This window comes from Rattus norvegicus, chromosome 6, assembly GCF_021556685.1.
Source record: "Rattus norvegicus strain SHRSP/BbbUtx chromosome 6, alternate assembly SHRSP_T2T, whole genome shotgun sequence".
Taxonomy (NCBI): domain Eukaryota; kingdom Metazoa; phylum Chordata; class Mammalia; order Rodentia; family Muridae; genus Rattus; species Rattus norvegicus.
Window position 1 is genome coordinate 129,895,556 of NC_141539.1, and position 11,523 is coordinate 129,907,078.

The 11,523-nt window shown below is 49.5% G+C and overlaps 1 long non-coding RNA gene across 2 annotated transcripts; it reads left to right on the top strand.

Moving 5' to 3' along the window:
• Positions 1-988: 988 nt before the first annotated feature.
• LOC148005446 (uncharacterized) lies at positions 989-3,928 on the top strand. 2 transcript variants are annotated; one of them, XR_015622558.1, is made up of 3 exons: positions 989-1,095; positions 1,798-1,928; positions 2,019-3,928. It is a non-coding gene; the product is annotated as an uncharacterized LOC148005446 (long non-coding RNA). The 2 variants fall into 2 exon arrangements; XR_015622557.1 differs by lacking the exon at positions 989-1,095 and adding an exon at positions 1,111-1,350.
• Positions 3,929-11,523: the final 7,595 nt, after the last annotated feature.

Below are 11,523 nucleotides of genomic sequence, written 5' to 3' on the forward strand. Positions count from 1 at the left end.
ATGTAATGATGAATGATGTAATGATGAATGATGTAATGATGAATGGATGGTTGGATGCTTAACCAGGCATTTTGCTCAGAACACCTTACAGACCTTTGAAAGCACAACTGCATCTCTAAATACTCTTGACTTACTTAATTCCCTTTAGTTAAAATCAGACAGCGAGGCGGGGAAAATATAGGTTTATCTCTTCCTCAGACTTCTGAGACCATAAGCAGGCCCTACCTGGTTTCTGGGGTACCTACTGACACTTCTGTTAGGACCCCTTCCTGTCTCCAAGCTGCCTGCCCCTCCCTACTCTTTCTTCAGTCTTGAGCACATTACTGTGACCACTCGTGTAGCAGAAACTGGTGAGCACTGAGGACACAGGCTGGCCATTTCTTCCTTGTGGCACCTTCTCAGTGGCTGCCCTCCCTTCTTCCTTCCCAGCATCCACCGGCCTTGAACTGCTCCAACCCAGAGGACGCCAGTCGGCCGGTGAGGAAAGATTACATGAATAAACAATGCACCAATGTTCCAAGTGAATGACTTTGGAAAGCACTCCGGCTTGTTCCGGTTCAATGAAAAATGAGCGTTTGGCCTCAGCCAGGGATGCATTCCATTCTGGGTTCGAGGGTTGTCTCTGTCCAAGACTCTGCAGAAAAATCTGGGACTCCCCATGAGTCAGGGCTACTCAGAAGTTCTGAGAGCTGTTATGGGACCCTTCATCCAGACTAGAGAGGCACCTGAACCATTTACCTTGTCAAAGTCCTCCGGGACCCTGAGACAAAAGCCCTGAGGCTACAGTGGGGGCAGTAGGCACAGCCTGACATTCTCTCCTGCTCTAAATCTGGCCTTGAGCTGTGCCCCTTGACTGAAAGGGTGAGCCTCGGACAAAGCATAGTGTGTAGGACCCAGGCAACACGGGGCTGGTCTCAAGTACAGCACTCAGCTGCAGTGCAGTCCGGGGAGGGGCTCTGAGGTCTCTTTGTCTTAGGGCTCACATGGTGCGGTTGCTTGGCTGTCCAAACAAGCATGCAAAGACTCTGTGACCCTGGAGGTGGAAAATACCTGCTCGGGCCAATCAGCGCAAGGATTAAGTGTAAGGCCAAAGAGGTGAGCGCAGGAACAGAGCTGAGCCTGTCCTTTGGTGTGCACCTGCAGGCAGGCACAGCCTGTCATTCCTAACCTGCAGCCCCCGCCACAGCACAGACCTTGAGATTGCTATTAGGTGGGGGATGGGGAGGAGTGAGGCTTAGGCTCAAGTGGGGTTGGTGAACCGAGAACCGGAAAACGCTGGTCTCACAGGAGCACAGAGGACACACTCGTGAAAGAATGGAGTCTACAGAATGCTCGTGTTTGTTTTGGAAAGTGAGGGGCCTGTGTGTTATGTGGGAACTCTGCAGGGGGTGGCCAAGTATGGAAAGAATGTAGGCTTCGGATCCTATCGCTTCTAGGTTTAAACCTGGGCTCTGCCTGCTAGGGCTGTGTGATCTTGGACAGGCTGTCCGGCTGTTCTGTGCCTCTACTGAACACATTACACTTATTAGAGGTTTGTAAGAGAGTCCGCCAGCCACCCCTCCCGTGTGCAGAGTCAGGCCCGTGAGATGTCTCAACTGGGGTTGTCATTACTGTTTCGAGACCTTCAAACAGGGTCCCTCCGGGCTGTGATATGTAACCTTCCAAACCAGATCAGGCAGCTCCCAGTCTGAGCTCCAAGGTGCCTCAGTGAATGATCCAGGCAAAAATGACAGGACTAAGTCAGGGGTCTTCAACGCTTACCCTGTGTTTGTGGGAGTCACCGGTCTTGTCTCCTAGGACCGTCCTGGACATCACAGGAGGTGTGGCAGCCTCCCTGACCGATACCCACCAGATCACAGACGTTCTACCCTTCCTACACGTGACCATCAAAACGGTGTGCAGACACTGTCACCTGTCCCCTGGTGCAGGTAAAAAGAAAACAGGACCTGCTCTCTGTCTTCTGCTTTCTGGGCTCTTTAGATCGCAAGCAACCCAGCTCACTGGGCCTTCCATTTCAGATACGAAGCGTCCTGTTCGGAAATGCTCATCTAACCCCGCCTCCAGGCCAGACCCTTGCCCATCTGAAGTTGGAGTGGTACCCCGTCCCGGAAGCTGATAGATTTCCCTCAGGCGAGGAAAGGGATTGGATTCTACTTGGTCCCGCAATACTCCGTCCTGATTTGGGGCTCAGTAAGAGAAGGTGAGGCTATTTCAAGTGCTCTGGATGACACATTGAAGAATAGCTAGCCAAGGGTATCCTTGAGGCCAGGGGTGGTCATCTCCATGCAAGGATAGCAGCTGAGGCAGGAGCATGGACTGGAAGGACACGACAACAGAGAGAAGCCCTATGGGCAGCTGCTTACTGCCTAAGTGGCCTGAGACTTGTTGCCCTTCACACCTGTAAAACGGGAATAATCACTCCCCCACCCCACCCAGAGGACTCCGGTGGGTTTGTGTAAAGTCCGAAGTACCTGACACATTCAGTAAATGGTCTCTGTGACAGTGATGGCTAGACTCAGCCCTAAGGAGGCAAGAGGTCACTGGGCTGTGCCAGGGAGGCTGATGTGAGCAGCCTGCAAGCCGCTGGGAATTCTGGGACTGTGCTACTGCAGCGCCCCAGCAGCCTTCACTAAAACAACAGCCCGCACGGAATAGGTCTTGAGCTAGCCCATGTGGGGTTAACAGCACCTCCTCCTGGAGAGTCTATGGAGTGTGGGTTGCAGAGGCTGGGCTTTATGGGATTGCCACGAGGCACCTCCATCAGCGGGTTTGACAGAACCTTCCAGGCGAAAAACACGTTGTGAAGATGAACTGCGGGTTCTCTCTTGGCCAGAAAAGCCGCTTTCCCGCACCTTGCCATCGCCTGCCTTTCTTGGTCCAGCCAGGTTCATCCTTCTGTCTCTCTGACTTAAATCTAGTATCTTCCTCTGGGGAAACAAAAGCGGCTGAGCTAGTGGTGACTGGACACCCACCCACCTTTCAGGTTTTGAGGAGGCGGGCCCTGTGCCTGTGAACATGCTCAGTCAGCCCTCTTCTTCTTCTCCAAGGAGCCAGCACTTTCTCTCAGAAAGGATTTACTGAGCTTGCCATGGGCAGAGGTAGGCAAGCACACCGGGTACACAGAGAAGCCCTGAGCCAGCTGACTCTCCCTGGGTGGCTCTACTGTGGTTCACTAGGACAGAATGACCATTGACTTCCTTGTCCCTTTTCTTGTCCCTAGCATTTCTGCAGAGGGCAGGGGTTATCTATCAACCTGTGTGTGTGAGAGATGCCCAGATAGAAAGTCACCCTGAATCATCCTCTTGAAAGACAGGAAACTATCCTGGCACTGGGAACTAAACATTATCACGAAGGCAGGCCCAAAAGTGATTAAATGGATTTTCCTGGTGCCAGGATGACCTGTGTGTCTTTATCTAGGGGTTGGAAGCTGACCTCCAACACTAGCCCCTGCCTGTCATGAAGCACAGGTTTGCCACACTGAAGGAAAGAGCTGCAGATCATGGGTGCTCCAGTGACCCCGCCCATCCCCTACTAGGTCTGTAGCATCTCCCACTGGGGCCCTAGGGTGTATCCCTGGAGGCCTCACTCATCCTCTGGGTGCCTTGTCTGTGCATGAATGAAAGGCTAGTCAGGAAGCTGCGGGCAAGCCACAGGCACCGTCGAGGGCCAGGGCACAGACTGTCCAGATGGCCAATGGCTTGGCCGCTACACTAACATCCATCAAGAGAGTCTCATGGCTCTCTTCCAGGTGACAGACTGGATTCTATCCCAGCCTGCCGATGGCCTCAAGGAATTTATGTCACAGTTAGCTGGGAGCTTCACTCACACCTCTGTAAGGACAACTTTGTGTTCCGGAGTGTGTGTAGGGGGAGTGTGTGTCACTCTTTTTTTCAGACTAAATATAATAAACAAAACTGATTTGAATTCATTTCTGCCCGTAAACTAACAGAGATACATTCTAGTATATTATTATGAAATGTTGGGGGATATTTCTGTTTAAAACCTATTTGTGTGTGTGTGTGTGTGTGTGTGTGTGTGTGTGTGTGTGTGTGTGTGTATGCCTAAACCCAAATTTAGTTATGCATCTCTTGTTTGACTTATTAAGCTTGGGAACTCTACAGACACATAAACATACATACGCATGTGTGCATGTGCCCTCTCCATAGCCACGCCTATCACACAGTTCCCCTTGGTACCCAAGGAGCATTGGGGGTAAAATCCACTCAGATATGCAAACCCACAGATATGAATGTCCTGTATGTAAATGACCTGGCCTTTGTATTTCACCTGTACACACCCTCCCATGCACCAAACGCTATATAAATATGCTGTCTTTCTCAGGAAACCATGAGAGTGTGCAGATGCAAATATTAAAGGCCTAACTACATTGTTTTCCAAATGGCTGTGACAGCAGGTGGCCGACTCTACAGCCAGTTCCACGATCCCACAAATAAAGAGGCCCAGCTGTACACACGAAGAGAGTAATGCACACGTGACTCGTATGTATGTCCAGTGACCGTGGATTCTTAGTCACATATATGCAAGCGTGCGCCCGCACACGCGCACGCGCGCGCACGCACACACACACACACACACACACACACACACACATACACACACACACACTTCTCCCTCTCTGCGGACTACACACTGTGTCTCAAGACTGAGTCCCTCAAAGTTCAGCTTACAGCCCCCTAGTCTGCAGTTGTTTCCTGAGGCCGCTTCCACCTAGACTCCTCTAGGAGACTGTTTGCTGGCGGCCATTGCTCCTTCCTGAAGCTCCTATGGAATTAACAGCTTGGGCTTGGTATTGGAGCAGAGGCTTGGAGAGGTGACAGACTCCTCCCAACCCCATCTAGCTACCTTCACCTTCTTCTTCTCCCTAATGGCTTCTCCATTACTTTCTGGCCTGTGGGCTGCTGGCTGGTGGGTCTTGTAAGGAGCAGGCCTCTTCCTGCCCACTCCCCAGCTGCTCATAGCTGGTTTACGTCTGTCCGGGCAGTGCCTACGGGGCCTGTGGCCTGCGGCCTGGATGTTCTGAGAATTTTATTGGCACCTCCATCAAGATGAGAGCCAAGGGGGTCCTTTGGGCCTTTCAGAGCTGCTTTATTGGAGCAGGCCTTTCAGACACAGCAGGGAGCCGCCATTTCAGGGGAATCTGGTTTCTCCGCAGGATTGGGCTTGTTTCCTCTCTGTTTGATTTGGCAGAGGCACGGCCTGGCCTGTTTTGATCCGCACCTCATGTTTGGGCTTTTTGTGGCCTGTTGGTGGATGAGGTGGCGCAGAGGGTTAGCCATTTCTCCACAGCCACAGGGACACAAACAGAGAGCTTTGTGTTAGACTGCAGCAGGTGGAAAGGAAAGAGTTCAGGCCCCTCCAGGGCTGGGGGTGGGGGGACGCTCTGGAGTTCGAAGCCCTTAAAAAGCAAATAAAAGCCCTCCGCAGCACCTACACCTCGGGAACCCAAGCTGGCCTGTGTGAAGACTGTTTGGCTGGGTCTCCATTACCATCAACTCCTTTGGGATCTGGGATAGGAAAGAGGCGGGCAGAATTAATACTCTGCGAGGTGATTTAAATTCTAAAACTACTCTGGGGGTTGAGTTCTCAGCCAGGCCTGAGCAACAGATGGCCAGCACCTTCCTGGCATTCGAAAACAGGGAAGGGCTTAGGGAGAAAGTGTCTGGCTAAGAGAGCCCTGTCCCATCCACAGGACGGCTAAGGCAAGCCATTCTGCGTTTGATCAGTCCCCAGACCAAACGAATAGCCACCCTATTTGAAATAAAAGCTCTATGGGGAACACGGCTGGTGTGTCTGCCATTCATACCTCAGAATCTGACCATCAGATTGTGACTATTCCGAGATGGGGCCTTCAGTGAGGTACCTGGCTAACTGAGGGTATTAGGGGACATCTAATTCACTACAATTCTGTCTTCCTTTTTTCTGGTGTGGATGTGGACGTGTGTGTGCACGTGCTCGAAGATGTCTGTGGAAGCCAGAGGTTGGCATCAGGACGTCTTTCTCAATCACATCTCCACCTGAGTTTTTTGAGACAGGGTCTCTCACTAAGTCTTTGAGCTACATTGGCTGTCCAGTGAGCCCCACCCCCACCCCACCCTGTGCACTTGTCTCTGCCCTGGAGTTAGAAGTGCGTACCTCCACCCCTGGTTTGGTATATGGGTACTGGAGATTCAAACTCAGTTCTTTATGTCTACTTACTTAGCAGTGCTGTTCTGTAAGGGGGTTCCATTTAGAAACAGCCCAGCAAGGACTCTATTGACTGAGCATCTCCTCAGCCCATGACTGTGTATAGGAAGACATTCGAATATAGCCACACACACACACACAGAGGACCACATGAGGGACAGGGAGAAACATGTAGAAGCCAGAAGAGAAGCCTCATCAGAAACGAGCTCCATTGGTCCTTGGTTCCCAGAACTGTGAAAAAAAAAAAAAAGTTCTCATCGTTGACCCTCCCAACCTTCGGTACTTTACCAGCCATTGCTAGGGAGCTCAGAGAGTCAGCAGCAGGAAGGGAAGAGGCCTAGCCTGCGTCTCTGCTGTTGTGATAAACACTGACTGAATGCACAGGGTGTATTAGATCTCATACTTCCCAGGCCACAGTCTGAGGGACTTGGGCACAGGAACTAAATAAAGCAGAAACTGGGGGAGTCCTGCCTACTGTCTCCTCACCCACTCCTGGTTCCTGCTCAAACAGCTTCCTTATATAACCCTGGAACCCTGCCCGGGAACTGCACTAGCAGAGTGAGCTGGGCTCTCCCACATCAATCAATAATCAATTCCCCACAGACACAGAGAGCTACCGGCCGATCTGACCTGGGCAATCCCTTAAATGAAACAGACTCCTTCCCTCTAAATGGCTCCTCTATTTTTAAAACCCATTGTTGTTATTTCTGTCGTCGTTGTTATAAACATGGGTGTTTTGGCTCCACATCTGTCTGGGCACCACGTGTGTGCAGTGCCCACAGAAGTCAGAAGAGGACATTGAGTTCCCTGGAACTGGAGCTACACGTGTTTGTGAAGCACCAAGTTGGTGCTGGCAATCAAACCCGGGTCCCCTGAAAGAGCAGCCAGCGCTTTAACCTGCTGAGCCCTCTCTCCGTCTCTGTCTAAATGATTCTCTGTGTCAAGTTAACATAAAAAGAAACTAAGGATGATAAAAGTTTTCAAGCAGAACTGTAACTTTGTTTCTTGCTCTGTAGATTTGGGGGTGTGAGCTCACGCAGTAAGACTGGTGAGTAGAGCTGAGGATGCTCGGCCCACCCTGAGCAAGCCAGTACAGCCTTTCAGTCACCCTAGCTGTCCTTGGATCTCATGAACCATCTGCTGGCAACTCATCCTTCCTAAGGCTGCAACCCTTTAATACAGTTGTTCCTCATGCTGTGGTGACTCCCAACCATAAAATTATTTTGTTGCTACTTCATAAATTGTAATTTTGTTACTGTTATAAACTGTAATGTAAGGATCTGACATGCAGGACTTTTGACACACAACCCCCTAAAGGGATGGGGACCCACGGGTTGAGAACTGCTTCTATTCCGGATTCTTTGGGGTCCCCTTCATAGTTGTCCTACAATAAGACAGGAAGCTGGAGTACTCTCTTAGCCACCCTACCCCTCTCTCATGAAGCGTTTTGGCCAACCATAGGGACATAGTAGATGACAGAAAGGAGCAGGGGTGTCCTGAGGAGGGAGCAGGGGTCACATGCCTGCCTCTCCATTGCCTCAATGGGTCTCCCAGGATCTGACTAAGCACAGGGCTGGACAGCAGTGATGATCCCGGCTCCGGGGTCCCTGTGTCCCTTTAGTCACTTCAGACACTTCTCTTTTCTTGCAAAAATCTTTGCTCTGAACTCGCCTGCCCTGTCAGGGGCGAGTCCATTTTCTGTCATCGCACAGCTTCTCACAGGATCTTTGGCATTAGACATGTGTTTGTGTGTGTGGTTTCCCACACACGGGCCTTGAGCAGACACCAGCTGGGCACTTCAGAAACCCAACTCTTTACACAGCTACTCGGGGAGTGTCGCATTACCACAGGGGGAGTGTTTAGTCCCCAGAGACCGCCCCTTTTTCTGAGGACTGCCAGGAGCCTGGGTTGTTTTACCTGTGGCTCCCGACTGACTGAATGGCTGTAAGGAGATTTGATTTGATCTGAGCTGATTACTTCTCTGAAGGAGCCACAGAGCTCAGGAAAAACCATTTAGCCATGGGTCATAAAGGAAGTAACACCAGACACAAGTGGTTGGGTGGGTGGAAGAGACACACAGGGCCAGGCACAGGGAAGGGACCAAGTTCCCTGCCTTCTTTAGATGGGCTACTCTCCAGGAACCTCCGAGTATCTAACTAAACAAAGCTCTTGAGAACCTGAACACCATCCTGTTTGGGGTCTCCTATCCCCAGTCATCTTGCTAATGTGCAGGCTCTCCTCACTCCAGAGTCTCGGGGGCTCGTGGAGCCGTGTGTAAACATCAGATATACCTCTGATTATCTCACAGCACCACACACACTTAACCCCAGATCTGTGCATACATTCTCAACACCCTACCTGTGCTCTCATGCTGGAATTTTCCAAGTGTGAACCACCCTCACCCCATTCCCTCCTGGGACACTGGTATCTCTCTTCAGGATGCAGAATGGTCCCTAGCCCTGCCCTGTCATCAAAGTAAAGCTTTTGCTTGCCTTAGTTTCCCCCTTCCTTCCTTGCCTTCTGTGGGACACTATAGGGAGTTGGGGAGTTTAAGAGATGGACACAGTCGGAGGTTCTGGTCTTTGGAGACATGTCCATGAAGAGAATTGTGGGACTCTGCTTCCCTCTCCCTCTTCTTCCCCTCCCTCCCTCTCTCCCTCCCTCCTTCACCCACCTCTCTCTCCCCTTCCTGGCCTCCACAATGAGCAGTTTCATGCCATCACAAGGTCCCCACCATGATGGGCTGCTTGCCATAGGCTCCAGAGCAATCCGTTCACCAACAAGGAGCTGGATCCTCTGCTACTGAGCCCTTTTCCTTGCTAGTTGATTTATCCCAGGCATTTGTTACAGTAACAACAGACAGACAGACAGACACATTCCTGTCCCACGGAGTGTCTCCATAAGGTTTTGCATTCCCATTTCTCTTTGGGAAGAGCCTGAGAGTGGAATTGTAGGGAGCTACCTCAGCTATAAGTTTCTAAGAACTTTCCAAGGTGTCTGTTGCTTTCCACCCGACACCACCAGCGCCCGAGTGAGCCAGCCAGCCCTACCATATGCTGTCTGCTCTCGGTGTCCAGCATAGCAGCTGTTTCTACTGGGTTTGCAGAAGTGTCTGCTCTAGTCGCACGCCTTCCTTTGGTCAAGTCTTCTGCTCGTTCTTTCAAAACCTTTTCTTTATTACTGGATGGTGGACGCCGGGTTTTAGAGCATCTTCTTCACGCTGTGCTTGGAGTTCACAAGTCTTTTTATATTTTTCAGTTTCCTAATTTATTTAAACAGTAAGGAAGCTACTTTTCAGTAATATCACTTTATCATGTTTTTAAATTTATAGCACCGTTATTGAGGCATAATTCAAATTCCATAAAAATCCACTTATTTTAAGTGAACATTAGTGGTAACTTTAATTTTTTTTTAAGTATGAATTTTTTTTTACATTTTATTTTTTTTATTAACTTGAGTATTTCTTATATACATTTCGAGTGTTATTCCCTTTCCCGGTATCCGGGCAAACATCCCCCTCCCCCCTCCCCTTCCTTATGGGTGTTCCCCTCCCAACCCTCCCCCCATTGCCGCCCTCCCCCCACCAGTCTGGTTCACTGGGGGTTCAGTCTTAGCAGGACCCAGGGCTTCCCCTTCCACTGGTGCTCTTACTAGGATATTCATTGCTACCTATGAGGTCAGAGTCCAGGGTCAGTCCATGTATAGACTTTAGGTAGTGGCTTAGTCCCTGGAAGCTCTGGTTGCTTGGCATTGTTGTACATATGGTGTCTCGAGCCCCTTCAAGCTCTTCCAGTTCTTTCTCTGATTCCTTCAACGGGGGTCCTATTCTCAGTTCAGTGGTTTGCTGCTGGCATTCGCCTCTGTATTTGCTGTATTCTGGCTGTGTCTCTCAGGAGCGATCTGCATCTGGCTCCTGTCGGTCTGCACTTCTTTGCTTCATCCATCTTGTCTAATTGGGTGGCTGTATATGTATGGGCCACATGTGGGGCAGGCTCTGAATGGGTGTTCCTTCAGTCTCTGTTTTAATCTTTGCCTCTCTCTTCCCTGCCAAGGGTATTCTTGTTCCCCTTTTAAAGAAGGAGTGAAGCATTCACATTTTGATCATCCATCTTGAGTTTCATGTGTTCTAGGCATCTAGGGTAATTCAAGCATTTGGGCTAATAGCCACTTATCAATGAGTGCATACCATGTATGTCTTTCTGTGATTGGGTTAGCTCACTCAGGATGATATTTTGCAGTTCCAACCATTTGCCTACGAATTTCATAAAGTCGTTGTTTTTGATAGCTGAGTAATATTTCATTGTGTAGATGTACCACATTTTCTGTATCCATTCCTCTGTTGAAGGGCATCTGGGTTCTTTCCAGCTTCTGGCTATTATAAATAAGGCTGTGATGAACATAGTGGAGCATGTGTCTTTTTTATATGTTGGGGCATCTTTTGGGCATATGCCCAAGAGAGGTATAGCTGGATCCTCAGGCAGTTCAATGTCCAATTTTCTGAGGATCCTCCAGGCTGATTTCCAGAATGGTTGTACCAGTCTGCAATCCCACCAACAATGGAGGAGTGTTCCTCTTTCTCCACATCCTTGCCAGCATCTGCTGTCACCTGAGTTTTTGATCTTAGCCATTCTCACTGGTGTGAGGTGAAATCTCAGGGTTGTTTTGATTTGCATTTCCCTTATGACTAAAGATGTTGAACATTTCTTTAGGTGTTTCTCAGCCATTCGGCATTCCTCAGCTGTGAATTCTTTGTTTAGCTCTGAACCCCATTTTTAATAGGGTTATTTGTTTCCCTGCGGTCTAACTTCTTGAGTTCTTTGTATATTTTGGATATAAGGCCTCTATCTGTTGTAGGATTGGTAAAGATCTTTTCCCAATCTGTTGGTTGCCGTTTTGTCCTAACCACAGTGTCCTTTGCCTTACAGAAGCTTTGCAGTTTTATGAGACCCCATTTGTCGATTCTTGATCTTAGAGCGTAAGCCATTGGTGTTTTGTTTAGGAAATTTTTTCCAGTGCCCATGTGTTCCAGATGCTTCCCTAGTTTTTCTTCTATTAGTTTGAGTGTGTCTGGTTTGGTGTGGAGGTCCTTGATCCACTTGGACTTAAGCTTTGTACAGGGTGATAAGCATGGATCGATCTGCATTCTTCTACATGCTGACCTCCAGTTGAACCAGCACCATTTGCTGAAAATGCTATCTTTTTCCCATTGGATGGTTTTGGCTCCTTTGTCAAAAATCAAGTGACCATAGGTGTGTGGGTTCATTTCTGGGTCTTCAATTCTATTCCATTGGTCTATCTGTCTGTCTCTGTACCAATACC